Below are 16,879 nucleotides of genomic sequence, written 5' to 3' on the forward strand. Positions count from 1 at the left end.
CTTAGTTCCAAAGCAATTTCTTTAAAATGCAATTAAAGGTACTAAACAGTGTTTGGCATGTAAAACAAACTATACGTGGATAGTGAAAATCAGAACTATAACAGGGCTTAATACTTTATATGTTTCTAACAGTTCAAGGTATTCTTTACTACATGGGTTAGAGATTGAACACAAAGTAGCTGTAGCTATGTTGGTCAGGCATTAGTTACAACAACGGTCTACAACATCATAATGTAACTTAATATCAAGTTCTTAAAATATGCTGTTGAAATGTCAGTACATACCCAAGCTAGCGACTGGATCTAGGATACACAGCAGTATATGGGAAAATGGCGCCAAGAAACGGGTTTTAAATAACCTCGTATACGTCAATAATACTGGGACGGATACGGAACAGGATAGGGATAATCCTGTTCTCAGGTTTGTTACTTTCTAAGTGAAACCAGGTAGGTAAATTGCTGGCAAACCTGTGATTTACAGAGATAACTGACACAGTTTGCAATGGTAAAACAGTGCTTACTTAGCACGCGTTGCTTCAGGTACATGAATATGTGGCTGTTTATTTTACAGGGTTCTTTAGCTTACTGCCGGTAATCCTATAGCCAGGTCTAGCGTTTAGACTGCAAGAGGTTGAGTTCACTATAAGGTCTTTAAACGCAACTTAAGGTCGCGTACCTTATTCAGAGCGTTACTTTGCTTGTAATTAACTGGAAGATGTTGAGAACTATTCCCGTAGATTTTCTTGGTGAGTAGTACAATAGGTACTTGCCGCTTTCAGGGTGGGAAAATTGACTTAGTTAGAGTCCCACGGTGGGGAAGGAAATACGCAGAGGGCAGCGCCTGTGAGAGATAACAGAAAAAATGGAATAATGTAGCTGCTATACTTAAAGATAATGTCAGGTTATACAGTACTTAGTTCCAAAGCAATTTCTTTAAAATGCAATTAAAGGTACTAAACAGTGTTTGGCATGTAAAACGCACTATACGTGGATAGTGAAAATCAGAACTATAACAGGGCTTAATACTTTATATGTTTCTAACAGTTCAAGGTATTCTTTACTACATGGGTTAGAGATTGAACACAAAGTAGCTGTAGCTATGTTGGTCAGGCATTAGTTACAACAACGGTCTACAACATCATAATGTAACTTAATATCAAGTTCTTAAAATATGCTGTTGAAATGTCAGTACATACCCAAGCTAGCGACTGGATCTAGGATACACAGCAGTATATGGGAAAATGGCCAAGAAACGGTTTTAAATAACCTCAGATACGCCAATAATAGTGGGAGGGATAATGGAACAGGATAGGATAATCCTGTTCTCAGGTTTGTTACTTTCTAGGTGAAACCAGGTAGGTAAATTGCTGGCAAACCTGTGATTTACAGAGATAACTGACACAGTTTGCAATGGTAAAACAGTGCTTACTTAGCACGCTGTTTCCAGGTACATGAATATGTGGCTGTTGTTTATTTTACAGGGTTCTTTTAGCTTACTGCCGGTAATCCCATAGCCAGGGCTAGCGCTTAGACTGCAAGAGGTTGAGTTCACTATAAGGTCTTTAAACGCAACTTAAGGTCGCATCTTATTCAGAGCGTTACTTTGCTTGTAATTAACTGGAAGATGTTGAGAACTATTCCCGTAGATTTTCTTGGTGAGTAGTACAATAGGTACTTGCCGCTTTCAGGGCGGAAAAATTGACTTAGTTAGAGTCCCACGGTGGGGAAGGAAATACGCAGAGGGCAGCGCCTGTGAGAGATAACAGAAAAAACGGAATAATGTAGCTGCTATACTTAAAGATAATGTCAGGTTATACAGTACTTAGTTCCAAAGCAATTTCTTTAAAATGCAATTAAAGGTACTAAACAGTGTTTGGCATGTAAAACGCACTATACGTGGATAGTGAAAATCAGAACTATAACAGGGCTTAATACTTTATATGTTTCTAACAGTTCAAGGTATTCTTTACTACATGGGTTAGAGATTGAACACAAAGTAGCTGTAGCTATGTTGGTCAGGCATTAGTTACAACAACGGTCTACAACATCATAATGTAACTTAATATCAAGTTCTTAAAATATGCTGTTGAAATGTCAGTACATACCCAAGCTAGCTTACTGGATCTAGGATACACAGCAATATATGGGAAAATGGCGCCAAGAAACGGTTTTAAATAACCTCGTATACGTCAATAATACTGGGAGGGATACGGAACAGGATAGGGATAATCCTGTTCTCAGGTTTGTTACTTTCTAAGTGAAACCAGGTAGGTAAATTGCTGGCAAACCTGTGATTTACAGAGATAACTGACACAGTTTGCAATGGTAAAACAATGCTTACTTAGCACGCTGCTGTTTCAGGTACATGAATATGTCGCTGTTGTTTATTTTACAGGGTTCTTTTAGCTTACTGCCGGTAATCCTATAGGCAGAGCTAGCGTTTATACTGCAAGAGCTTGAGTTCACTATAAGGTCTTTAAATGCAACTTAAGGTCGCATCTTTATTCAGAGCTGCTACTTTGCTTGTAATTAACTGGAAGATGTTGAGAACTATTCCCGTAGATTTTCTTGGTGAGTAGTACAATAGGTACTTGCCGCTTTCAGGGCGGGAAAATTGACTTAGTTAGAGTCCCACGGTGGGGAAGGAAATACGCAGAGGGCAGCGCCTGTGAGAGATAACAGAAAAAACGGAATAATGTAGCTGCTATACTTAAAGATAATGTCAGGTTATACAGTACTTAGTTCCAAAGCAATTTCTTTAAAATGCAATTAAAGGTACTAAACAGTGTTTGGCATGTAAAACGCACTATAATGCGGATAGTGAAAATCAGAACTATAACAGGGCTTAATACTTTATATGTTTCTAACAGTTCAAGGTATTCTTTACTACATGGGTTAGAGATTGAACACAAAGTAGCTGTAGCTATGTTGGTCAGGCATTAGTTACAACAACGGTCTACAACATCATAATGTAACTTAATATCAAGTTCTTAAAATATGCTGTTGAAATGTCAGTACATACCCAAGCTAGCGACTGGATCTAGGATACACAGCAGTATATGGGAAAATGGCACCAAGAAACGGGTTTTAAATAACCTCGTATACATCAATAATAGTGGGAGGGATACGGAACAGGATATCCTGTTCTCAGGTTTGTTACTTTCTAGGTGAAACCAGGTAGGTAAATTGCTGGCAAACCTGTGATTTACAGAGATAACTGACACAGTTTGCAATGGTAAAACAGTGCTTACTTAGCACGCGTTGCTTCAGGTACATGAATATGTGGCTGTTGTTTATTTTACAGGGTTCTTTTAGCTTACTGCCGGTAATCCTATAGCCAGGGCTAGCGTTTAGTCTGCAAGAGGTTGAGTTCACTATAAGGTCTTTAAACGCAACTTTAGGTCGCTGCATCTTATTCAGAGCGGTACTTTGCTTGTAATTGACAGGAAGATGTTGAGAACTATTCCCGTAGATGTTCTTGGTGAGTAGTACAATAGGTACTTGCCGCTTGCAGGGCGGGAAAATTGACTTAGTTAGAGTCCCACGGTGGGGAAGGAAATACGCAGAGGGCAGCGCCTGTGAGAGATAACAGAAAAAACGGAATAATGTAGCTGCTATACTTAAAGATAATGTCAGGTTATACAGTACTTAGTTCCAAAGCAATTTCTTTAAAATGCAATTAAAGGTACTAAACAGTGTTTGGCATGTAAAACGACTATACGTGGATAGTGAAAATCAGAACTATAACAGGGCTTAATACTTTATATGTTTCTAACAGTTCAAGGTATTCTTTACTACATGGGTTAGAGATTGAACACAAAGTAGCTGTAGCTATGTTGGTCAGGCATTAGTTACAACAACGGTCTACAACATCATAATGTAACTTAATATCAAGTTCTTAAAATATGCTGTTGAAATGTCAGTACATACCCAAGCTAGCGACTGGATCTAGGATACACAGCAGTATATGGGAAAATGGCGCCAAGAAACGGGTTTTAAATAACCTCGTGATACGGCAATAATAGTGGGGAGGATACGGAACAGGATAGGGATAATCCTGTTCTCAGGTTTGTTACTTTCTAGGTGAAACCAGGTAGGTAAATTGCTGGCAAACCTGTGATTTACAGAGATAACTGACACAGTTTGCAATGGTAAAACAGTGCTTACTTAGCACGCTGCTGTTTCAGGTACATGAATATGTGGCTGTTGTTTATTTTACAGGGTTCTTTTAGCTTACTGCCGGTAATCCTATAGCCAGGGCTAGCGCTTAGACTGCAAGAGGTTGAGTTCACTATAAGGTCTTTAAACGCAACTTAAGGTCGCTGCATCTTATTCAGAGCGCTACTTTGCTTGTAATTAACTGGAAGATGTTGAGAACTATTCCGTAGATTTTCTTGGTGAGTAGTACAATAGGTACTTGCCGCTTCAGGGCGGGAAAATTGACTTAGTTAGAGTCCCACGGTGGGGAAGGAAATACGCAGAGGGCAGCGCCTGTGAGAGATAACAGAAGAAATGGAATAATGTAGCTGCTATACTTAAAGATAATGTCAGGTTATACAGTACTTAGTTCCAAAGCAATTTCTTTAAAATGCAATTAAAGGTACTAAACAGTGTTTGGCATGTAAAACGAACTATACGTGGATAGTGAAAATCAGAACTATAACAGGGCTTAATACTTTATATGTTTCTAACAGTTCAAGGTATTCTTTACTACATGGGTTAGAGATTGAACACAAAGTAGCTGTAGCTATGTTGGTCAGGCATTAGTTACAACAACGGTCTACAACATCATAATGTAACTTAATATCAAGTTCTTAAAATATGCTGTTGAAACGTCAGTACATACCCAAGCTAGCGACTGGATCTAGGATACACAGCAGTATATGGGAAAATGGCGCCAAGAAACGGGTTTTAAATAACCTCGTATACGCCAATAATAGTGGGAGGGATACGGAACAGGATAGGGATAATCCTGTTCTCAGGTTTGTTACTTTCTAGGTGAAACCAGGTAGGTAAATTGCTGGCAAACCTGTGATTTACAGAGATAACTGACACAGTTTGCAATGGTAAAACAGTGCTTACTTAGCACGCTGCTTCCAGGTACATGAATATGTGGCTGTTGTTTATTTTACAGGGTTCTTTTAGCTTACTGCCGGTAATCCTATAGCCAGGGCTAGCGATTAGACTGCAAGAGGTTGAGTTCACTATAAGGTCTTTAAACGCAACTTAAGGTCGCTGCACCTTATTCAGAGCGTTACTTTGCTTGTAATTAACTGGAAGATGTTGAGAACTATTCCCGTAGATTTTCTTGGTGAGTAGTACAATAGGTACTTGCCGCTTTCAGGGCGGGAAAATTGACTTAGTTAGAGTCCCACGGTGGGGAAGGAAATACGCAGAGGGCAGCGCCTGTGAGAGATAACAGAAAAAACGGAATAATGTAGCTGCTATACTTAAAGATAATGTCAGGTTATACAGTACTTAGTTCCAAAGCAATTTCTTTAAAATGCAATTAAAGGTACTAAACAGTGTTTGGCATGTAAAACGCACTATATGTGGATAGTGAAAATCAGAACTATAACAGGGCTTAATACTTTATATGTTTCTAACAGTTCAAGGTATTCTTTACTACATGGGTTAGAGATTGAACACAAAGTAGCTGTAGCTATGTTGGTCAGGCATTAGTTACAACAACGGTCTACAACATCATAATGTAACTTAATATCAAGTTCTTAAAATATGCTGTTGAAATGTCAGTACATACCCAAGCTAGCGACTGGATCTAGGATACACAGCAGTATATGGGAAAATGGCGCCAAGAAACGGGTTTTAAATAACCTCGTATACGTCAATAATACTGGGAGGGATACGGAACAGGATAGGGATAATCCTGTTCTCAGGTTTGTTACTTTCTAAGTGAAACCAGGTAGGTAAATTGCTGGCAAACCTGTGATTTACAGAGATAACTGACACAGTTTGCAATGGTAAAACAGTGCTTACTTAGCACGCGTTGCTTCAGGTACATGAATATGTGGCTGTTTATTTTACAGGGTTCTTTAGCTTACTGCCGGTAATCCTATAGCCAGGGCTAGCGTTTAGACTGCAAGAGGTTGAGTTCACTATAAGGTCTTTAAACGCAACTTAAGGTCGCTGCATCTTTATTCAGAGCTGCTACTTTGCTTGTAATTAACTGGAAGATGTTGAGAACTATTCCCGTAGATTTTCTTGGTGAGTAGTACAATAGGTACTTGCCGCTTTCAGGGCGGGAAAATTGACTTAGTTAGAGTCCCACGGTGGGGAAGGAAATACGCAGAGGGCAGCGCCTGTGAGAGATAACAGAAAAAAATGGAATAATGTAGCTGCTATACTTAAAGATAATGTCAGGTTATACAGTACTTAGTTCCAAAGCAATTTCTTTAAAATGCAATTAAAGGTACTAAACAGTGTTTGGCATGTAAAACGACTATACGTGGATAGTGAAAATCAGAACTATAACAGGGCTTAATACTTTATATGTTTCTAACAGTTCAAGGTATTCTTTACTACATGGGTTAGAGATTGAACACAAAGTAGCTGTAGCTATGTTGGTCAGGCATTAGTTACAACAACGGTCTACAACATCATAATGTAACTTAATATCAAGTTCTTAAAATATGCTGTTGAAACGTCAGTACATACCCAAGCTAGCGACTGGATCTAGGATACACAGCAGTATATGGGAAAATGGCCAAGAAACGGGTTTTAAATAACCTCGATACGCCAATAATAGTGGGAGGGATAATGGAACAGGATAGGGATAATCCTGTTCTCAGGTTTGTTACTTTCTAGGTGAAACCAGGTAGGTAAATTGCTGGCAAACCTGTGATTTACAGAGATAACTGACACAGTTTGCAATGGTAAAACAGTGCTTACTTAGCACGCGTTGTTTCAGGTACATGAATATGTGGCTGTTGTTTATTTTACAGGGTTCTTTTAGCTTACTGCCGGTAATCCTATAGCCAGGGCTAGCGCTTAGACTGCAAGAGGTTGAGTTCACTATAAGGTCTTTAAATGCAACTTAAGGTCGCGTACCTTATTCCCAGCGCTACTTTGCTTGTAATTAACTGGAAGATGTTGAGAACTATTCCCGTAGATTTTCTTGGTGAGTAGTACAATAGGTACTTGCCGCTTTCAGGGCGGGAAAATTGACTTAGTTAGAGTCCCACGGTGGGGAAGGAAATACGCAGAGGGCAGCGCCTGTGAGAGATAACAGAAAAAAACGGAATAATGTAGCTGCTATAGTTAAAGATAATGTCAGGTTATACAGTACTTAGTTCCAAAGCAATTTCTTTAAAATGCAATTAAAGGTACTAAACAGTGTTTGGCATGTAAAACGGACTATACGTGGATAGTGAAAATCAGAACTATAACAGGGCTTAATACTTTATATGTTTCTAACAGTTCAAGGTATTCTTTACTACATGGGTTAGAGATTGAACACAAAGTAGCTGTAGCTATGTTGGTCAGGCATTAGTTACAACAACGGTCTACAACATCATAATGTAACTTAATATCAAGTTCTTAAAATATGCTGTTGAAATGTCAGTACATACCCAAGCTAGCGACTGGATCTAGTATACACAGCAGTATATGGGAAAATGGCGCCAAGAAACGGGTTTTAAATAACCTCGTACGCCAATAATAGTGGAGGGATACGGAACAGGATAGGATAATCCTGTTCTCAGGTTTGTTACTTTCTAGGTGAAACCAGGTAGGTAAATTGCTGGCAAACCTGTGATTTACAGAGATAACTGACACAGTTTGCAATGGTAAAACAGTGCTTACTTAGCACGCTGCTGTTTCAGGTACATGAATATGTGGCTGTTGTTTATTTTACAGGGTTCTTTTAGCTTACTGCCGGTACTCCTATAGCCAGGGCTAGCGCTTAGACTGCAAGAGGTTGAGTTCACTATAAGGTCTTTAAACGCAACTTAAGGTCGCTGCACCTTATTCAGAGCTGCTACTTTGCTTGTAATTAACTGGAAGATGTTGAGAACTATTCCCGTAGATTTTCTTGGTGAGTAGTACAATAGGTACTTGCCGCTTTCAGGGCGGGAAAATTGACTTAGTTAGAGTCCCACGGTGGGGAAGGAAATACGCAGAGGGCAGCGCCTGTGAGAGGTAACAGAAAAAACGGAATAATGTAGCTGCTATACTTAAAGATAATGTCAGGTTATACAGTACTTAGTTCCAAAGCAATTTCTTTAAAATGCAATTAAAGGTACTAAACATTGTTTGGCATGTAAAACGCACTATACGTGGATAGTGAAAATCAGAACTATAACAGGGCTTAATACTTTATATGTTTCTAACAGTTCAAGGTATTCTTTACTACATGGGTTAGAGATTGAACACAAAGTAGCTGTAGCTATGTTGGTCAGGCATTAGTTACAACAACGGTCTACAACATCATAATGTAACTTAATATCAAGTTCTTAAAATATGCTGTTGAAATGTCAGTACATACCCAAGCTAGCGACTGGATCTAGGATACACAGCAGTATATGGGAAAATGGCGCCAAGAAACGGGTTTTAAATAACCTCGATACGCCAATAATAGTGGAGGGATACGGAACAGGATAGGGATAATCCTGTTCTCAGGTTTGTTACTTTCTAGGTGAAACCAGGTAGGTAAATTGCTGGCAAACCTGTGATTTACAGAGATAACTGACACAGTTTGCAATGGTTAAACAGTGCTTACTTAGCACGCGTTGCTTCGGGTACATGAATATGTGGCTGTTGTTTATTTTACAGGGTTCTTTTAGCTTACTGCCGGTAATCCTATAGCCAGGGCTAGCGTTTAGACTGCAAGAGGTTGAGTTCACTATAAGGTCTTTAAACGCAACTTAAGGTCGCGTACCTTATTCAGAGCGTTACTTTGCTTGTAATTAACTGGAAGATGTTGAGAACTATTCCCGTAGATTTTCTTGGTGAGTAGTACAATAGGTACTTGCCGCTTTCAGGGCGGGAAAATTGACTTAGTTAGATTCCCACGGTGGGGAAGGAAATACGCAGAGGGCAGCGCCTTATTCAGAGCGTTACTTTGCTTGTAATTAACTGGAAGATGTTGAGAACTATTCCCGCAGATTTTCTTGGTGAGTAGTACAATAGGTACTTGCCGCTTTCAGGGCGGGAAAATTTACTTAGTTAGAGTCCCACGGTGGGGAAGGAAATACGCAGAGGGCAGCGCCTTATTCAGAGCATTACTTTGCTTGTAATTAACTGGAAGATGTTGAGAACTATTCCCGTAGATTTTCTTGGTGAGTAGTACAATAGGTACTTGCCGCTTTCAGGGCGGGAAATTGACTTAGTTAGAGTCCCACGGTGGGGAAGGAAATACGCAGAGGGCAGCGCCTTATTCAGAGCGTTACTTTGCTTGTAATTAACTGGAAGATGTTGAGAACTATTCCCGTAGATTTTCTTGGTGAGTAGTACAATAGGTACTTGCCGCTTTCAGGGCGGGAAAATTGACTTAGTTAGAGTCCCACGGTGGGGAAGGAAATACGCAGAGGGCAGCGCCTTATTCAGAGCGTTACTTTGCTTGTAATTAACTGGAAGATGTTGAGAACTATTCCCGTAGATTTTCTTGGTGAGTAGTACAATAGGTACTTGCCGCTTTCAGGGCGGGAAAATTTACTTAGTTAGAGTCCCACGGTGGGGAAGGAAATACGCAGAGGGCAGCGCCTTATTCAGAGCGTTACTTTGCTTGTAATTAACTGGAAGATGTTGAGAACTATTCCCGTAGATTTTCTTGGTGAGTAGTACAATAGGTACTTGCCGCTTTCAGGGCGGGAAATTGACTTAGAGTCTCACGGTGGGGAAGGAAATACGCAGAGGGCAGCGCCTTATTCAGAGCGTTACTTTGCTTGTAATTAACTGGAAGATGTTGAGAACTATTCCCGTAGATTTTCTTGGTGAGTATTACAATAGGTACTTGCCGCTTTCAGGGCGGGAAAATTGACTTAGAGTCCCACGGTGGGGAAGGAAATACGCAGAGGGCAGCGCCTTATACTAATTTAAAACTTTTTAAAAGAAGCAAGGCAAGTGCACAACTGAAAAATTATTTAAGAAGCGGTAATAAAGCAGAATATGTTGTTAGTTTACATATACAGAAAAGTCTATATATACAGAAAAGCAGCTAAAACAACACTAAAACAATTCAGATGCAGTGCAACCTAGAGCACTTGAGTTGAACCAATATTAAGGCAAATAGTTTTAATAAATGCACTAAAATATACACTATATTTCCAAAATGTTTGAGAAGCAAAGTCAGAACACAAGGAGATTCAGGCATTTTTTTTTTAAGAAAGGGAGAAAGGGGGAACAGAAGGGAAGAAACCAAGTGGGTTGGCCTTCTCAGATGTTCTCTCTGTATTAGGTAGAATGAGCTAATGACACTAAACTGGGAGGAGTGTCCAAGATCAAATTTAAAGTAGGGGTGGGCAACTGCAAGGCCAGCAGGTATAAAGACAAGATGCCAATAGGGAGAGAGAGTGGGAATCTATTTTAGGCAGAAAACACTACATAAATATGTTTATCACAGCAGAAAACCATCTGTGAGCCAATAGCTATGAAATACAGTACACGTATGCAGTGTACAATAAAATTGCTATAAATATCTAGAATAAGCAATAACTACTAAAAATAAGCAAAACAAAAAAAAGGCTACTTATTGCTATATATCACAGATCAGGTGCTCCTCAGATAGCTCTGTGTGTAATGGCTGAAACACTCAAGTTAACTTCTTAAGTAACAAGAAAGTTGAAACCTGAAACAACTTTAAAAAAAGCTTAAAAGAACCAATGAGGTGCTTTCTCCAAGCCGTAGACCTGGCAACCCAACTATACAATGACCATAAACACTAAACACTCACTGAAGTGGGCGATGGTTTTTGCTAACTAAGAAAAGAAAAATTAGCTCAGAAAACAGCCTCTAGCAAACACTGAAACAAACTTGTATAAGTAAAAACTTGAAACAAACCAAAATCCTCAGGCAAACTGATCCAACACAAAAGAGTCCATAAAGAATTTTCCAAGTTTAATTAAGCGCTTTTCGTCACTGCAATTAAAGCGACTTCTTCAGATTACAACTTCACATTGAACAAAACCATATAAATAGTATTTCGCTAACAAGCAGAATGATCATGTGATGTTATTAACTAATCACATTTCACGTCAAATTTACTAAATGCTCTGTAAAAATGTTTACTTTAAAACACATAAGTACATTAGTAAAACTCATTCCTTTACATTCAAAAAGGATTAACAAAGTAAATAAAGAGTATTTTTATAAAAAGTATATATGTTCATAGGTTCATACTAGGATATCTGCCCAAGGGCATTTATAAGCCTAGCCAGAGTTTTGTGGCTTTCGCCACCCCTTTAGTTTGGAGGATACTATGCCCATTATTTTGCTGTGCCTCTGTTAAGCAGTGACACTGAGATAATCCCTGGGGTATATCTGCGATCTCCCATCCATTGGTCAAGATTTCTCTTGAACAAAGCCAGCGAGGTGCTCTGCCTCACATGTACCGGGATTTTGTTCCACAGCATAGGGAGTCTCTGGGTGATGAATCTGTCCCTCCAGCACGTCCTATTAATAACCGTGTCAAGGTTTAAGTCTCCCGCCCTTGTAGTTCTGAAGGATCTAGATTTTTTGAGGTGAAGCATGTTCATCAATTCTGGCTTGGACATGGCCTTGTATGTCAGGCACAGGTCACCTCTGAGCAGACGGTAAGCGACTGAGTAGAGCTGAAGTTCCTTCAATCGGGCAGCATAGGACATACTTTTGAGACCCTTTATCCTTTTGGTGAGGAACTTTTGGGGTCTTTCCAGTTGCTGCAGGTGTGGTGTCAGATACATTCCGAATGGGGCATTGTACTCAATCATTGGCCTGATGAGTGATGAGTACAGGGGGACGATGACTTCCCTTGATCTAGATGTGAATCCCTTCATGATCAGGTGGGCAATGTAGAAGGTCTTCCTAACTACTTTGGCAATGTGGGTATCAAATGAAAGGTTACTGTCAACCTGGGTACCCAGATCCCTGATAACCTCTTCTGTGCTTAGTGGGTTGCCGTCTATATGGTAGCTAGGGGTAACCTTGTTTTTCCCGAAGGGTATGACTATGCATTTTTTGGCGTTTAACTTTAGGCCATGGTTCTGGCACCAGTTTTCCGTTTCTATAAGACCCTTCTGAAGGATATCTGTGTCAGATGTGTTCTCAACTATGGCGCCCAGTTTGCAGTCATCTGCAAATTTTGTCAGCCATAATCCTCCTGTGTTTGCTTGTACTTCTGAGAAGTAGATGCCGAACAGGAGAGGGCCCAGGACTGAGCCCTGTGGGACACCACTTGTGACAGGCTTTGAGTCTGACATGGCGCCAGCAACTCTGACCCTGTGGGTTCTGCCACTTAGCCAATTTGCAACCCATCATGTTCGTAAGAAACGTATCGTGTGTTAAAAAGTGTTCATAATTAACACATAAAAAGTTTTACTCTAAAAACATGTATTATATCATGTTGTTTTAACAAAATTCCTAACACCAAAAAACTGGTTCACTAAAGTGTGAATATTGCACCACATAAAAAGGGTACCAACATATTTACCTCACTTGACTTAATACCCAGTTGAAAAGTTATATATTATCTTGTTAAGCTCCTCAGTTTTAAAAGGCATTTTATGTTACAACATTCATTTAGCCCAGGTTCATAAAAAGCATTTGTTCTTATTTGCCATTCAAGTTCACGCTCTTCAAGTAGCAAGTTAAAGGGTCCACCTCTGATGTTGTATTGAATTTGATCAATAGCTTTAAAAGTAAAGTAATGTGTGGGGTACAAAGTTTTGTCTAGCAAGGGCATTCTTACTTTTATTGTTGTTTATGGCGTAAATATGTCCATACACTCTGTCTCTGAGCCTACGCTCAGTTTTCCCAATGTAGAATGCTTTACATAGGGAACAGAGTGCAACATATATTACCATTTTTGAATTACAGTTTAAGTTATATTTCATACTGTATCTCTTGTTGTTAATACTAAATGTGTACCCAATGTTCATATACTTACAGATATTGCAACATCCACAAGTAGACATACCTTTTAATCTATGAGTAACATTATTATTGTTCTGTGTTTCTAAAATCTGTTTTAAATTGTTGCCCTTTCTAAAAATAATTTTAGGTCTCAAGTTTAGTTTTTCCATCAGTGTTTTATCGTATTTTAACAATTCCCAATTCTTGAATAGTATACTTTTTATTACCCCACTATCTCTACTAAATGTTGTAACAAAACAATATTCAAAGTTCTCTTTCTTATTTGTTTCAATGAGGTCATTGCTAATCAGACTGCCCACATTGAAGTCTAAATTTGCTGAACTACATACTGAAGTGGACAAAGAGTTATTATTCCCTAAAATAGGTTTCAAAACTCCACAAGATCTTTTATTATAAATTTCATCTGAAACTGACTCAATCAATGACAAAGGGTACCCTCTTTGTTGAAACACGTTAGTTAACAAGTTACATTCTCTCAAAAAGTCATGTTCACGAGATGTCATTCTGGCCGCTCTTACCATTTGACCCTTAACAATAGATCTCTTCTGTGGGTTAGGGTGGGAACCAGAAAAGTGCAAGAATGCATTACAGTACGTATCCTTCCGGTGTATTTTTGAAAGGTACTGGCTTTTTTCATTGTCTTTTGATAACGCTACATCCAAAAAATCAATACTAGTTTCCTGAAAATTGTGTATAAATACGAGGAAACTTATTGTGGAATTCAAATATTCCATAAGTTTAGTTGCAGATTCCAGATTACCTTTAAACATAATATTAAACATTTAAACATAAATAAACACATAAATATTTAAACATAATAAATATGTCGTCCAGGAATCTGGTGTAATAAGTGATGTTTAACATACATTCCAAGTTATTAAAGACATAGTTCCTCCCCCAATATGCCATCACAGTGTTGGCAAAACTTGCTCCACAGGGGGACCCCATAGCTACCCCCTGTTTTTGTAAGTAGAGGTCGTTGTTAAAGGTAAAATAATTGTTAGTCAATATTATGTCTAACAATACCTCAACCAAATAAATGTCCTGACTACATGCCTTTTTTCCATGAAGGAACAGACTTGTCCATTCTATCCCTTCTAAGTGGGGAATTGACGTGTACAAATCTTTGACGTCAATAGTCAAAAAATTGTTGTAAGGGTCAAAGGGTAATTAATTTATGTTCTGTAAGAATGTCCAAGAGTCCCTACAGACTTGAATTTCAGTAGCCAAGAATCTTTTTAAAATCTCGTCAACAACTTTAGCACATGGGTATGTGATGGATCCTCTACCATCAATTAAGGGCCTTAAAGGTGGATTTTCCAGATTTTTATGGATTTTAGGAATAGCAAAAAGAACAGGGATTTTTGGCCAAAGCATATTCATGTAGTTGTACAAGTTTATATCTATCTTTGCTTCGATTAATAAATCATTTATGTAACCAGAAATACGCTTGTAAGCTGTGTTAACTTCATTAACTGATGTCTTAGTATATGCTGCACTATTTAATAAAATCCCATCTCTATTAGCATAATCCACTGTGTCAAACAAAGCCATTCCCCCTCCCTTATCAGGTTTTACAGTCCGAATCTTCAACTTTCTGAGAAGACTCAATGCTGTCATTTCTTCCCTGTTAATATTTGTAGCTTCTCTATTACTTAAACCAATGTGGTTATTAGCACAATGTCTCAAATCAAGTTCAGTAATCATTTCAAACATGTTAAGAAAAGGATGTAACGGAGGGTTGTAGGTACTAGGAATATGAAACACAGAAGAAGGAGCACTGTTAGTACCTGAAGAATTACCCAATAAGAACATTAAATTAAGTTTTCTGTCAAACATTTTCAAGTCTATCACAGTACGGACGATGTCCATATGGCGACTTGGTACAAACGTGTTTCCTTTAGCCAAAACGTCAACTAATACAGGGTCAACTACTATAGAAGAATAGTTGTAAATATGAAAGTCACCAGTTTTATTTTTAATAATGGCAACTCCATGTTGTAGTTCCTGCGTTAGTTCTGTTAGATATTATGAATATAAGGCTGAAATTAATTCTGTTGTAAATATGCTGAAAGAAAAAGCTTGCTTAAATGCAGAAACAGAGTTTAGTAATATGTGATCAGCAACCATACTAAATGACTGTGGCTTAAAAAAATAAGGAACTTGCTTATAAGTGTATTACACACACATCAAGAAAGCTGAACTTCTTACAGACATGACAAGAATGCAATCTGCTTTCACTGGACAACAGGACATGCTTTTCTAAGAAAGTTTAAAAATGTGCTTTTCTAATCCACAAGGCGTTTTCTTGAAGACAGTTTACTTATCATCATTTGGACAAGAACAGATGTGTTAGCATTTGCGTCATCAAGCCAGTATCTTTCCAAAACCAAGAGGGTGTGTGTTTAACTAAAATATGTATAAAAAGTCTGTATTAAATCTAGTTATGTTAGAGGTATGGTAGGGACACAAGTCCTGAGGTAAATATTATATCTCTCATATCATCTGTACTATATGAGAAGTAAAGTTGGAACAGTACTTTAAGCTGCAACGTTTGTCCAGTTTGGTTTATTATAAAAAGTTATTGGTTACTGCTCTCTAAAGTTGATGCTGCAAAGTATATTCTCTCATCAGTGTATATTCTGCAAGTTTCTGTATGCGACAGACTGTGAATGCAAATATAACTAGACTTTGAATTTTAGCAGAATCCAGCCAGCAAATCCCACAGCAAGAGCAAGCAAGAAGCAGCAGTAAGCAGAGCTCAATATATTTTTTCAAGTTCTTGTATCTGTTGTTCCTGCGATATTTGTTTTTTTGAGGGTACTTGTTGAATTTCTTTGGTTTTCGATTTTTATGTGGTGCAATATTCACACTTTAGTGAGCCATTTTTTTGGTGTTAGGGATTTTGTTAAAACAACGTGATATAATATATGTTTTTAGAGTAAAACTTTTTATGTGTGCATTATGAACACTTTTTAACACACGATACGTTTCTTACGAACATATATACTTTTTATAAAAATACTATTTATTTACTTTGTTAATCCTTTTTGAATGTAAAGGAATGAGTTTTACTAATGTACTTATGTGTTTTAAAGTCAATATTTTTACAGAGTATTTAGTAAATTTGACGTGAAATGTGATTAGTTAATATTATACCATGACCCCCAATTAATATTCCAAAACATGCACGCTGATTGGCCAGCGTGCACGTTGTAAATCGAGTTATACCAATGGAAAAAGGTCCGGTCGTCTCTCTTTTTAAAACACTGTCTCGCTATGTTAAATGGGTTTAACATAGCGAGACAGCTTTAAAATAAGCAACGGAGATCTCCGTTGCTTATTTTAAAGCTGTCTCGCTATGCTAAACCCATTTAACATAGAGAGACAGGTTTTAAAAAAAAGCAACGGAGAAAGCAAGATCTCCATTGCTTTTTTTTACTGTTTCGCTATGTTAAATGGGTTTAACATAGCGAGACAGTTTTAAAAGAAGCAACAGACATCTCCGTTGCTTATTTTAAAGCTGTCTCACTATGTTAAACCCATTTAACATAGCGAAACAGTAAAAAAAAAGCAACGGAGATCTTGCTTTCTCCGTTTTGCTCAGCTCTGATGTACTGCGCAGGCGTGCAGTACATCAGAACTGCCGCGGATGCCAGACATCTGCGGAAGGGCAGTAAACAGGCATTATACTATGCCATTATTTAAGAAAAGTAATAGTTTCTTTTCTTAAATAATGTCATGGTATAATAGCAATAACCCACTTCTGGTCCCTCGGGACCAAACCACACCAA

At 38.3% G+C, this 16,879-nt stretch overlaps 1 long non-coding RNA gene across 1 annotated transcript in view; it reads right to left on the minus strand.

Annotated features, from left to right (window-relative positions):
• Positions 1-840, minus strand: part of LOC122798895 — a 2,814-nt gene extending 1,974 nt beyond the window's left edge. The window contains exon 1 of the long non-coding RNA XR_006364333.1: positions 676-840. This is a non-coding gene — a long non-coding RNA (uncharacterized LOC122798895). The remainder of the gene's footprint in view (positions 1-675) is intronic.
• Positions 841-16,879: the final 16,039 nt, after the last annotated feature.

The sequence above is a fragment of the Protopterus annectens genome, chromosome 3.part1, assembly GCF_019279795.1.
Source record: "Protopterus annectens isolate FY-2018-M chromosome 3.part1, PAN1.0, whole genome shotgun sequence".
NCBI classification, from domain to species: domain Eukaryota; kingdom Metazoa; phylum Chordata; order Ceratodontiformes; family Protopteridae; genus Protopterus; species Protopterus annectens.